Source organism: Mustelus asterias, unplaced genomic scaffold, assembly GCF_964213995.1.
Source record: "Mustelus asterias unplaced genomic scaffold, sMusAst1.hap1.1 HAP1_SCAFFOLD_42, whole genome shotgun sequence".
Classification (NCBI taxonomy): Eukaryota; Metazoa; Chordata; class Chondrichthyes; order Carcharhiniformes; family Triakidae; genus Mustelus; species Mustelus asterias.
Window position 1 is genome coordinate 2,394,198 of NW_027590119.1, and position 13,656 is coordinate 2,407,853.

The 13,656-nt window shown below is 44.8% G+C and overlaps 1 protein-coding gene across 1 annotated transcript in view; it reads left to right on the forward strand.

The window, feature by feature from the left end:
* Window positions 1-13,656, forward strand: part of LOC144482735 (uncharacterized) — a 58,960-nt gene that overhangs the window by 45,082 nt on the left and 222 nt on the right. The gene's annotated exons all lie outside the window — the stretch shown is intronic.

Genomic DNA, 13,656 nt, shown 5'->3' on the forward strand with positions numbered 1-13,656 from the left:
TTGCCTGTGTTTGGGTGTAACGTGTTTGGGATTTTAAATCAACAAAGATGTTGCCTCTAAAATCAGTCCTTGGAAGTTGGCTTAAAAAAGGTTAAGTTATAATGAAGGATCTTGGATCTTATTTCAATCAAGGAGTTGTGAGTTTGTAGTGCTCTGTCGCTTTAAGAAGCTATCGCTGCGAGAGAGAATGCTGAGGATTCATTGTTTGAAATTTACGAGCTGTGAGAATCTGTGTGTTTTGTTTGTTTTATGTGGATGTTTGTAGATGTGTTTTATCATTGTTTTGGGCTACATTTGTTAAGGTTTATCTTTCTGGAGAATTAACCTTACCTTGAGTCTTTAATTAAAGGCATTTTTGGAAGTTTAAAAACAGGATCACAAGAACGCTTAAGTAATTCATCCTGCTTATTGTTGTTGTAAAGCACATGCTGTGTTTCTCTGTTTGTGTGTGGATGATATTTGTGGGTTGAACACTTCAAGTTTTGAGGTTTTCTGTCTGTGATTTAAATCAAACAGATTTTTAAAAAAGGAAGTGTGATGAATAAAACTTTTTTGTTTAGAAGTTATGAACCTGGAGCCATATTTACTGGCCAGAGACAGGATTCCAGGATATTTTATTAAACATGTGGGAATTTTAATCCGGATACAATTCACCCATGTGAGAATGAGAGTTTTAATTTGTAATGGTTATTTAAAATTTGACACATGTGAAATGATTCTGACCAATCCTGTGTTGGATTGATCTTGGGTTAAACTTCCTGTCAGGTCCAAAGATTTATTCCTGACGCAAGTAACACAAAGAAAAGGAAAATTCTGGAATTGGATCCTGAAGAAGAGTTTAAAAAGAGAGAGTATTAAAGAGAAATGTTCCCAGACCATGTGGTCATTAGATTAAAACAAAGGAAGAGTGCTGACGGCCATTTGAGAACTTGTAATCCACCCCATTTCTAACTAAGGGAGTCTATGTACAAAGAAAGCCCAAGAAAGACCCCCCCCCCCAAGGGGGGGTCTGGAAAGCATCATGATGGGGGCACCTGTCCATGAGATGATCACAAAGCCCCATGATGCCCAGTTACTACTTTGATTGAACCTATAATGTATGTAATCTATCACCATTCTGATTGGATTATGTCCAGCCGGGATGGGCTGAGTAACTGGATAAGAATTGATGATATTCTTTGTTGGGTGGAGTTGCACATGGTCAGCCCCTGTGGCTTCTCCCCGCTGGCGTAACTCAATAAACTGTTTGTCGATTGAATCAGTCACAACACACTGGGTACATTCCCACTTCATCCTTGGGAGTGGCCTGATAGGCCGTGGTCCAGACTAAATGTGGCCTTTGGGGGGGCCTTTCATGAATCACATGTGTTTGGTCATTGTAAATGTGCATTCAAAATGGTTGGAAGCACAGATCATGAGTAATATTCCAGCTCCTGTGACAATAGAGAAGCTCTGTCAAATTTTCACAAGCCCTGGGTTACCAGATTGGCTTGTTTCAGATAACGACACTCTGTTTACAAGTGAGGTGTTTCAGGAATTCCTGTAAAGGAATGGTCTACGCCATGTGCGTACTGCACCGTTTCATCTGGCTACAAATGGTCTCGCAGAAAGAGCTGTTCAAACTCTGAAGGAGGGATTGAAGAGAATGGCAGGCGATACTTTAAGAACAAGCTCTCAAGATTTTTGTTCCAGTTTCGCATCACACCACAATCCACAACCGGACTCTCTCCTGTGGAATTTTTAGGTAGAAGGTTGAAGTCACATCTGGATCTGCTTCATCCAGATCTCAGAGCAAAAGTGAGCAGGAGACAAGAGAAGCAGAAGGAGGGACATGACTGCCACGCCAAAGAGAGGCAGTTCAAACCGGGTGATCAGGTTTACATCAGAAAGTTTGGGAGTGACCAAAGGTGGTTACCGGGAATAATTTTAAACCAAAGTGGTCCAGTATCTTGGGTGGTGAGACTGTAAAATGGAAGAGTTGTTCACAGACACCAAGACCATATTCGTTTGCGGTGTGACCCCGAGTCAGGAACAGTTTCAGAGTCAGCAACCATTACTGAGAACATGGCAGAGGGTCATGCTGCTGTGGATGTTCACCAGGAAATGGCTCCAGCTTTGCCAGTTGACTCTGCTGTGGGAGTGGAAGAGGAATGTTCATGTACAGATTCTCAAACTACCTCTTCACCTCCCATTCCAGAAACACCATTACAAGATTTACCAGTGGTATTGTACAGGTCGCAATGCAACCACAAAGCTCCTGACAGACTTCCGTATTGTTAAAGACATTACTTTGTTGTATTTCTGTCCTGATGGGGGATTGAAATTTAAGGAGAGGAGAAGTGTTACAGAGTGTTCTTCTCAGCCTCTCTCCCTTCTGAGCACGTGCGGGCTTTGGGCGGGCTTTCAGTCTGCAAGTCCAGGCTGGTTCCAATGCTCCTGTTTCCTTTTGTTTGCCAATGATTTTTAAACTTTCTTATTTATATAAAGAAGATCCTGCTTTTCACAATGCATTTGACTACCTTATTTGTGGACTGAAGTTCCCACAATTGTAAAGCAGGAGATGAGTTAAATGGACAACCTGAATTGAGAGACAATTAAAGAATAAATGATTCATTAATACAGATGTTAGGATGGAAATGTAAATTTGAACACAAAAGTTTACAACGTTTAGAATTATAAAGATATAAAGAATGTTTAAAATGCTGTGGGAATTATAAAATGTTACCTTCTGGCACCAACCGAATAGAAAGAAACAGATCACAAGGGCCACACGGTAGCACAGTGGTTAGCACTGCTGCTTCACAGCTCCAGGGACCCGGGTTCGATTCCCGGCTTGGGTCACTGTCTGTGTGGAGTTTGCACATTCTCCTCGTGTCTGCGTGGGTTTCCTCCGGGTGCTCCGGTTTCCTCCCACAGTCCAAAGATGTGCGGGTTAGGTTGATTGGCCAGGTTAAAAAAATTGCCCCTTAGAGTCCTGGGATGCGTTGGTTAGAGGAATTAGTGGGTAAAATATGTGGGGGTGGGGCCTGGGTGGGATTGTGGTCGGTGCAGACTCGATGGGCCGAATGGCCTCCTTCTGCACTGTAGGGTTTCTATGATTTCTACGAAGACTTGGTGGCGTGGCGCGGTGCCACAGTGGTTAGCACTGCTGCCTCACAGTGCCAGGGACCTGGGCTCAATTCCCGGCTTGGGTGACTATGAGGAGTCTGCACGTCTCCCCCGTGTCTGCGTGGGTTTCCTCCGGGTGCTCCAGTTTCCTCCCACAGTCCAAAAGACGTGCTGGTTAGGTGCATTAGTCATGTTAAATTCTCAATCAGTGTAACCGATCAGACGCCAGAGTGCGGAAACTAAGGGATTTTCACAGTAACTTCATTGCAGTGTTAACGTAAGCCTACTGGTGACACTAATAAATAAACTTTAATACTTTCTTAACCTTGACTAGAGAGAATGAATCAGTTCCTGTTCAAGATGTCTCAACATTGAATGACTGATGTTAACCAATTATTGGTCAACACTCAGGCTACCCCAAGTTAAGAGATATCGTTTGAGAGAAAGAATTGTCTTAAAATTCAGACAATGTGTGCAACTTGCTAAAAACCAAACCAGTTTCATTATTGACAAGTTATAGACCAATTGGCTGATTCCCAACAATTGGCTGAGCTGGGCTTTCTACATTTTGAAAGGATAAAAAAGGGGATTCAAGAAACCAATTTGGTAGATGTTTTTAAAAGTTTAAGGTTTTTTAAAGTTTATTTATTAGTGTCACACATTCACACTGCAATGAAGTTACTCTGAAAATTCCCCAGTCACCACGCTCTGGCGCCTGTTCCGGTAAACCGAGGGAGAATTTAGCATGCTCAATGTACCTAACCAGCATGTCCTTCGGTTTGTGGGAGAAATCCACACAGACTGGGGCAGAATATGCCGACTCTGCACAGACAGTGACCCAAGCCGGGTCCCTGGCGCTGTGAGGCAGCAGTGCTAACTACTGTGCCCTACAGAGAGGTGTTGAAAGCTGTTGATTTTACAAGTTATCCATGTTTTCAGAGTGGTCACTTTTTGTCCTGGTCTGAGAAGGATGGAGAAAAGTCTGTTCAGTTGTTCAAGTTAAGCTTTCTCCTTTTACTGTTAATAGATGCTTTGCTTTTTTTATCCTTCTCTCTTACATTTTTAATCGTTAATAAACTTTCCGAATTCACCATTTAAAGCGTTATTTCTTGCCATTTGGTTAAGTCACTGGAACCTGGTGTGATTTACGATTAGGGAGGTTATTGGAAACAAGTGAACCCTATAAATCTTCATTTAAATAAATCAAAGTTTTTACAAATGGAATGCTATCCTTTATTACGAGGGAAATTGAACATCGGAAAGAGGATGTTATGCTTCAGTTATGATGTGGAGATGCTGACGTTGGACTGGGGTAAACACAGTAAGAAGTCTCACAACACCAGGTTAAAGTCCAACAAGTTTACTTGGCAGCAAAAGCCACTAGCTTTTGGAGTGCTGCTCCTTCATCAGGTGAGTGGGAGTTCTGTTCACAAACAGGGCATATAAAGACACAAACTCAATTTACAAAATAATGGTTGGAATGCGAGTCTTTACAGGTAATCAAGTCTTAAAGGTACAGACAATGTGAATGGAGAGAGGGCCAAGCACAGGTTAAAGAGGTGTGTATTGTCTCCAGCCAGGACAGTTAGTGAGATTTTGCAAGCCCAGGCAAGTCGTGGGGGTTACAGATAGTGTGACATAAACCCAAGATCCCGGTTGAGGCCATCCTCATGTGTGCGGAACTTGGCTATCAGTTTCTGCTCAGCGATTCTGCGTTGTCGTGTGTTGTGAAGGCCGCCTTGGAGAACGCTTACCCGAAGATCAGAGGCTGAATGCCCCTGACTGCTGAAGTGTTCCTCAAGTTAAGGGAACACTCCTGCCTGGTGATTGTCGAGCGGTGTTCATTCATTCGTTGTCGTAGCGTCTGCATGGTCTCCCTAATGTACCATGCCTTGGGACAGGAGCGGTGCCAGAGGACTGGAGGACAGCTGATATGGTACCACTCGTCAAGAAGGGAAGTAGGGAAAAAAACAACAAATTCCTGGCCAGTGAGTCTAACTTCAGCAATAGGGAAACGATTGGAAAAAGTTCTGGGGGACAGAATTAATTTCCACTTGGGGAGGTGAGGATTAATCAAGGATGGGCAGCATGGTTTTGGCAAAGAGAGATCATGCCTTACAAATCTGGTTGAATTTTTGAGGAGGTGACTCGGTGTGTAGATGAGGGGAGTTAAGTTGATGTCGTCAACATGGACTTCATTAAGGCTTTTGACAAGGTCCCACATGGGAGGCTGACGGAGAAGGTAAAAGCCCATGGGATCCAGGGCAATTTGCCAAACTGGACCCAAAATTGTGTTTGTGACTGGATGCCTGTGTTTAGTGATGTTCTGCAGGGATTGGTGCTGCGTTGCTTGTTGCTTGTAGTGTACGTTAATGACCTGGATATGAATATAGGAGGTATGATAAGTAAGTTTGCAGATGACACAAAAATTGATGATGTGCTAAAAACCGAGGAGCAAAACCTTAGATTACAGGACGATATCGACAGGGCGGCACAGAGGCACTGCTGCCTCACAGTGCCAGGGACCCAAGTTTGATTCCCGGCTTGCGTCACCCTCTGCGTGGAGTCTGCACGTTCTCCCCATGTCTGCGTGGGTTTCCTCCGGGTGCTCCGGTTTCCTCCCACAGTCCAAAAGATGTGTTGATTAGGTGCATTGGTCATGCTAAATTCTCCCTCAGTGTACCTAAACAGGCGCTGGAGTGTGGCGACTCAGGGATTTTCACAGTAACTTCACTGCAGTGTTAATGTAAGCCTACTTGTGACACTAGTAAATAAACCTTAAAACTTTAGTTAGATGGGCAGAACAGTGGCAAGTGGAATTCAACCCTGAAAAGATTAGGTAATTTTTGGAGGACGAGCAATGTAATGGAATGCGCAATGAATGGTCAGATCCTAGGAAGTACAGAGGATCAGAGGAACCTTGGTGTGCATGTCCATAGATCTCTGAAGACAGTAGGACAGTTACATAAGGTGGTTCAGAAGGCACATGGGATACTTGCCTTTATTAACCAAGGCATTGAATATATGGCTGTAGAGTTTCACATTCTAATCAGTATTCTGTCACTTGATTTTGTGCCTCTGTATGCCCTGTTTCCACTCCATCTGACGAAGGAGCAGCGCTCCGAAAGCTTATGGTATTTGCTACCAAATAAACCTGTTGGACTTTAACCTGGTGTTGTGAGACTTCTTACTGTGTTCACCCCAGTCCAACACCGGCATCTTCACATCATGGCCCTGTTTGAGAGCAGATATCCACTCCATCTGACGAAGGAGCAGCACTCTGAAAGCTAATGGCATTTGCTACCAAATAAACCTGTTGGACTTTAACCTGGTGTTGTTAAAACTCTTACTGTGTTTACCCCAGTCCAAGGCCAGCATCTCCACATCATTGAATATAAGGGCAGGGAGGTTATGATGGAGCTGTCTAAAACACTGGATAGGCCACAGCTGGAGTACTGTGTGCAGTTCTGGTCGCCACACTATAGGAAGGATGTAATTGCACTGGAGAAGGTGCAGAGGAAATTCCCCAGGGTGTTGGCTGGGCTGGAGTGTTTCAGCTATGAGGAGAGGCTGGAGAGGCTGGCATTGTTTTTCTTGGAGCAGAGAAGGGTGAGGGGGACCTGATTGAGGTGTATAAAATTCTGAGGGGCACAGATAGGGGGCATAGGAAGGAACTTTTCTCTTTAGTCGAGAGGTCAATAACCAAGGGCATGGATTTAATTTCAGGAGCAGGAGGTTTATAGGAGAAATTAGGAGAAATCTTTTGACCCAGAGGGTCATGAATCTGGAACTCAGTGCCTGAAAGAGTGGTAGAGGTGGGAACCTTCACAACATTTAAGAAGAATTTAGTTAAGCTTTTGAAATGCCTTAGCATACAAGGTTACGCACAAAGAGTGGAAAATGGGGTTGGAATAGAACGGTCCTTGATGGCCGGCACAAACACGATGGGCCGAAGGGCCTCTTTCCATGCTGTAAAACTCTATGACCACCCACGTTGGCAGCAAGTTCAATATCATCATCAGTCACAACCCCCCTGTATCTTCACTAACTGAATCAATCCATTTAAAACATTCTTAGTTGAGGTATGTAGCCATATTTCTGTTTGGCCGGCATCCTGCATGGAGATTTCCAGCTCTCTGTGTCCAGGACAGGAAGCAGTGAGCACGGATCTGTCAATCAGCCTCAATCAGCACCTTCAGGAGAATTGGGAGGGTGAATATTTGATACAGCAGAGTGAGAATGGAGGGAGAGTGTGTGGGATGGAGATTTACAGCTTTTGGAGAATAAGAGAGGAAAGAATGTTCCAGAGAAACTACAATTGTTCTGAATTTCTATCTTGTAATGACACTGATCACTTTTGTAAACTCCTTTTACAGGATATTGGAAGGGGAGGATTTACAGACAGAAATCTCAAACCTAATGTCACATCAACATCTGACATCCTCACTCAATTCATCGGGGTCTGAATCTATCGATCTTTGATTCTCGAAGGAGAAATGTTTCCCTGTTCTGTCTGCTTCAAAAACTTCAATCATTTGTGTGACTGGAAAAGCACCAAGGCACTGATACACCCGAGTGAGAGTGTTCCAGTGCACTGAGTGTGGAAAGAGCTTTAACCAGTTACATTGCCTGAAAATACATCGCAGCATTCACAGCGGGGAGAGACTGTACCCGTGTTCTGTGTGAGATTTAACTGATTGTTTAACCTGGAGAGTCACAAGGACACCCACACCATGGAGAAACCGTGGAAATGTGGGGACTGCGGGAAGGGATTCATATCCCCATCTCAGCTGGAAGCTCATCAACGCAGTCACACTGGAGAGAGACCATTCACTTGCTGTGTCTGTGGCAAGGGATTCAGTCAGTTATCAAATCTGCGGACACACCAGCGAGTTCACACTGGGGAGAGACCGTCCACCTGCTCTGTGTGTGGGAAGGGATTGACTGACTTATCCAGCCTGCGAGGACACCAGCGAGTTCACACTGGGGAGAGACCATTCACCTGCTCTCAGTGTGGGGAGGGATTCACTCAGTCATCCACCTTGCGGAGACACCAGTGAGTTCACACTGGGGAGAGACCATTCACCTGCTCTCAGTATCTAAAGGGATTCACTCAATTATCCCACCGACAGACACACCAGCGAGTTCACACTGGGGAGAGGCCATTCACCTGCTCTCAGTGTGGAAAGGGATTCACTCAGTCATCCACCCTGCGGAGACACCAGCGAGTTCACACTGGGGAGAGACCATTCACCTGCTCTCAGTGTGGGAAGAGTTTCAGAGCTTCATCCGCCCTGCTGAGACACCAACCAATTCACGAGTGATTCCAGGGGTTGGATTCTGCTGTTATTGTTTCTGCTCTCAATTACATCCAGGACTGCATTTTGTTCATTCTCACAGTTGGTCAATGGGGAGGGTCGGAGGGTTTCTTTCTGCTGGACTGGCTGGTCTCATGACTTTGCCTCCAGTGGCTGAGTCTTGTTGCGAATCCCTGGTTTCAGATTTCACACGGATCACAGAGTGACAGGGCGATTGGAAGTTCAGACATGTTCAGTCAGCATTTCTATTTGAAACTCCCCCAGATGCCAATCGAATTTCCTTTGCAATAGTTTGTTGTCTCCAATTCCTCCACGCTCGTAGGCAGCGGGTTCCAGAACATTACCATTCACTGCATCAAAATATTCTTCCTCACATCCCCCCCCTGCATCTCTGACCCAAAACCATAAATCTGTGTCCCTCTCGTCCTTGTCCCGTAAGCGAATGGGAACAGCTTTTCTTTGTCCACCTTATCTCAACCTGTCAGAATCTTGTCCACCTCTATCAAATCTCCCCTCAACCTCCTTTGCTCCAAGGAGAACAACCCCAGCCTGACATTGACAATAAAGAACAAACGAATAGAATATGTTAATACCTGAGATCAAATGGGAATGTTTAATTTCTGATTTAAAGATGTTGTGAATATATTGTCCTGGACAATCAAGGAATTTGAACAACTCACCTTGGGTGTGGTTGAATGGAATATATCAATCTGGTATCCACCTTCATTCTGGTGAAAGTCTGGAATGTGTAGCTGGAAATCCCTCCCTAACCACACTGTGGGTGTACTTACACCTCAGGCATTGTAGCAGTTCAGGAAGGCAGTGTTGGCGCTGATCGTGGCCGAGGCAGCTACATACAGCCACATATTCTGTTATAATTGAAGGACTGCCGATTGAATGTGAGGCATTATGGGACTGGACTATCTTGACCACATTCCTGTGACTGCTCAGTTTCTGCAATCACGGACCATTAAAACTGCTTAGCAGGGCCCTGATAGAGGACCTGGTGAGAATATTTACTCAGAATGAGTTAGAATTAAACTTATTCCAGGACCGGCTGGTGTTCAGCAGCTGATACACCCGAATTTGTAAAAGGAGGGTCTGACCAATCATCAAACAGTGGTAGGTAGTTGGTTAAGAAGTGAAGAAGCGTTCTCAGGCATTGTTTAAATTATTTTATCATAAATTTGTGATAAGAACTGTGAGGGACTTGTGACCCGATAGTCGGTGAAGTGACGGTATACTCCAAGTAGCACTGGACTGAAAAGCAGAGCTCTGAGAGTGGATTCTAATGGTTATAATCCTACCCAAGCATGGCCAGTGAAAAATCAGAGCTCAACTGGGGACCGGACAGGTCTCTTACCTGCCATTTGGAAACTAAGAACAAGAAACATATCGATAAAATAATTAGAGAATAGAGCCAATGTTTCAAGCCTGAATGACACTTCGTAAGAGCTCTTATGAAGGGACATCTAGACTCGAAATATTGGCTCTATTCTCTCTCCACAGATGCTATCAGACCCGCTGAGATTTTCCAGCATTTTCTGTTTTCTTTTCAGATTCCAACACCCACAGTATTTCACTTTTATGATTAAATGATTCGGTCTGATTGGAATCCCCACGACCCTCCCGCATTGTTCTGACTCTACCAGCTGGGCTGTGGAATTAATTGGATAGATCTTCCAATAACAGAAAGGAAAGATAGATTATGAAACTAAACTAGCTCTAAACATAAAAAGTAATAGTAAAAGTTTTTACAAATATATAGAAAGGAATAGAGTGGCTAGAGTGAATGTTGGACCCTTGGAGGACGAGAGGGGGGATTTAATACTGGAATACGAGGAAATGGCTGAGACTTTAAATAGGTTTTTTGTGTCGGTCTTCACGGTGGAAGACACAAATAGTTTACCAAATATTCACGATTGAGTGTTGGTAGGAGGAGAGATACTCAATACAATTATTGTTACTAGAGAGGCAGTGCTTGGTAGACTAACGGGACTGAAGGTGGACAAGTCCCCGGGCCCGGATGGAATGCATCCCAGGGAACTGAAAGAAATGTCAGATGTAATAGCAGATGCGTTAGTGGTTATTTATAAAAATTCACTGGACTCTGGGGTAGTGCCAGCTGATTGGAAAACGGCTACTGTTACGCCGCTGTTTAAAAAAGGAAGTAGACAAAAGGCGGGTAACTACAGGCTGGTTAGCTTAACGTCTGTAGTTGGGAAAATGCTGGAATCCATCATTAAAGAAGAAATAGCAGGCCATCTGGATAAGAATGGTTCGATCAAGCAGACGCAGCATGGATTCATGAGAGGAAAGTCGTGTTTGACGAACTTACTGGATTTTTATGAAGATGTGCCTAGTGCGGTTGACAGAGGGGAACCAGTAGATGTGGTGTTTTTGGATTTCCAAAAGGCATTTGATAAGGTGCCTCACAAAAGTTTGCTGCAGAAGATTGGGGCACACGGAGTTGGGGGTGTGGTGTTAGCGTGGATTGGGGATTGGCTATCCAACAGGAAGCAGAGAGTTGGAATAAATGGGTGCTTTTCTGGTTGGCAGATGGTGACTAGTGGCGTGCCACAGGGATCGGTACTGGGGACTCAACTGTTTACTATTTACATAGATGATCTGAAGGAGGGGACTGAGTGTAGGGTAAGAAAGTTTGCTGATGACACGAAGATAAGTGGGAAATTGAATTGCGTGGAGGAAGCAGAAGGTCTGCAGAGAGATTTGAATAGGCTGAGTGAGTGGGCGAGGATCTGGCAGATGGCGTATAAAGTTGGCAAATGCGAGGTTATTCACTTTGGAAGAAATAATAGCAAATTGGATTATTATTTAAATGGAAAAAAATTACAACATGCTACTGTGCAAAGGGACCTGGGGTTCCTTGTGCATGAGTCGCAAAAACTCAGTCTGCAAGTACAACAGGTGATCAAGAAGTCAAATGGGATGTTGGAATTTATCGCGAGGGGGAGAGAATATAAAAGCAGAGAAGTCTTGCTGCATTTGTACGAGGCATTGATGAGGCCGCAGCTGGAATACTGTGTGCAGTTTTGGTCCCCTTACTTGCGAAAGGATATATTGGCCTTGGAGGGAGTGCAGAGAAGATTCAGCAGGTTGATATCGGAGATGAGGGGTGTAGATTATGAGGAGAGATTGAGCAGATTAGGTTTGTACTCGTTGGAGTTTAGAAGGGTGATCTTATCGAGACCTATAAGATAATGAAGGGGCTGGATGGGGTTGAAGTGGAGAGATTCTTTCCACTTTGAAAGGAAACCAGAACTAGAGGGCACAGCCTCAAAATAAAGGGGAGTCAGTTTAGGACAGAGTTGAGGAGGAACTTCTTCTCTCAGAGGGTGGTGAATCTCTGGAATTCTCTGCCCACTGAAGGAGGCTACCTCATGAATATGTTTAAATCACAGATAGATGGATTTCTGATCGGCAGGGGAATTAAGGGTTATGGGGAGCAGGCAGGTAAGTGGAACTGATTCACTTCAGATCAGCCATGATCTTATTGAATGGCGGGGCAGGCTCGAGGGGCTAGATGGCCTACTCCTACTCCTATTTCTGATGTTCTTATGTTCCAGAGAGCCAGCAGAGACATAATGGACCAAATGATTTCTATTTATGCTGTATCATTCTCTAAAAGAGTGAACATTCAGTATCAGGGACAGAGAGAAGAACCAGTGACTGTGCGATTGAACCCAGCCAGAATCAGCACCATAAAGGGAGGAGTGAGAGGGACACGGTGTAAAAGCTTTGAAACCATTGCATGGTCCTGCAGCAGAACTTTGAGAAATGGAGCACAGCAGATCACCAATTCTCAATATTTCATTAATTTACCTCAAATGCTAACAATGTTATTTTGAATTTACTGTGTGAGGTTTCAATGGCAGTTATTACCCAGCATTCGCTGCGGGTGTGAAAGTGCCCTATTCATCCACAGGAGCCCAGTACGCAGGCGCAGCGCTGTATCTGGTTCATGCGCAGTGTTACTTTGCTCGGAGGCCTACGAGTGCGGGAGACACTTATTTCAAGGGGTGAGAATCGGTGGGGCGGCGGGAGGAATGGAGCCGGGATTCGGGGTGGGGAGGGAACAGAGGCTTCACAAACATCTGCTGTAGGCCGCAAGGCCTGAATAAGAGCCTTCCGGTCCCGGGTTTGCGGCTCCGGGGATTTTATCCGGGATCAGGCCTAGTGCCGTGGCCGCCATCTTTGTTCAGCGGGGAGCAGAGCGCATGCGCAGCAAGTGGGCGGAGCTTCAGGATTTGGGTGACCAGGAGAGACAATGTTTGAGTCATTGACTGACAGGCCGGGTTCATGGATGCTGCCTTTCCCGGGGGAAGGTGCTGCAGGGGGAATAACAGAATAAAAACATGATCAAAATTAGGAGCAGGAGGGGGCATCTAGACCCATCGAGGCTGCTCCGCCATTCAGTAAACACATGGCTTAACTCAATTTTCCTCCAGCCCCAACCTCTCTAACTCATCACCTCCTGGAAGGTAAAATTGTAAATAACACAGCTTTGAATATACTCAATGAGCCGGCCTCTATTGTTCAATGAGGGAGAGAATTTCACAGCTTACTTAACTTCTGAGAGAAGCAATTTCTCCTCATCTCTGTCTTAGATCATTATTTTTAAATTGTTCTCGCAGTTCCAGATTCCGTGTTGAGGGGTAAACCCTTTCAGCATTCACTCTGTCAAGCACCTTCAGAATCTCATATGTTTCAGTAAGATCACGTCTCATTAATCTAAAATCCAATGAGCATAGATGCACCCTGCCGAACCTTTCCTCATAAAACAGACCCCTTCATGCCCAAAATCAGCTCATGAACCTTGTCTGAATTGCTTCCAATGTAAGTATATTCCATCTTAAGTAATCTTATGCTAGAAAACAGGAGGGGAGAATGTTATGGATTTATATTCAGGTCTGACAAATGACTGTTGGGGGTGACACAGTGGTTAGCACTTCTGTCTCATAGCGCCAGAGACCCGGTTCAATTCCAGCCTCGGGTGATTGTCTGTATGGAGTTTGCACATTCTCCCTCTGTCCATGTGGGTTTCCTCTGGGTGCTCTGGTTTCCTCCCACACTCCAAAGATGTGCAGATTAGGTTGATTGACAGTGCTAAATTGTCCCTTTGTGTCCCAAGATGAGGGGGAAGGAAAGGGGAGGATTAGTGATGTACGTACATCAGGTTACAGGGATAGGGTCTGAGTAAAGGTGCTCT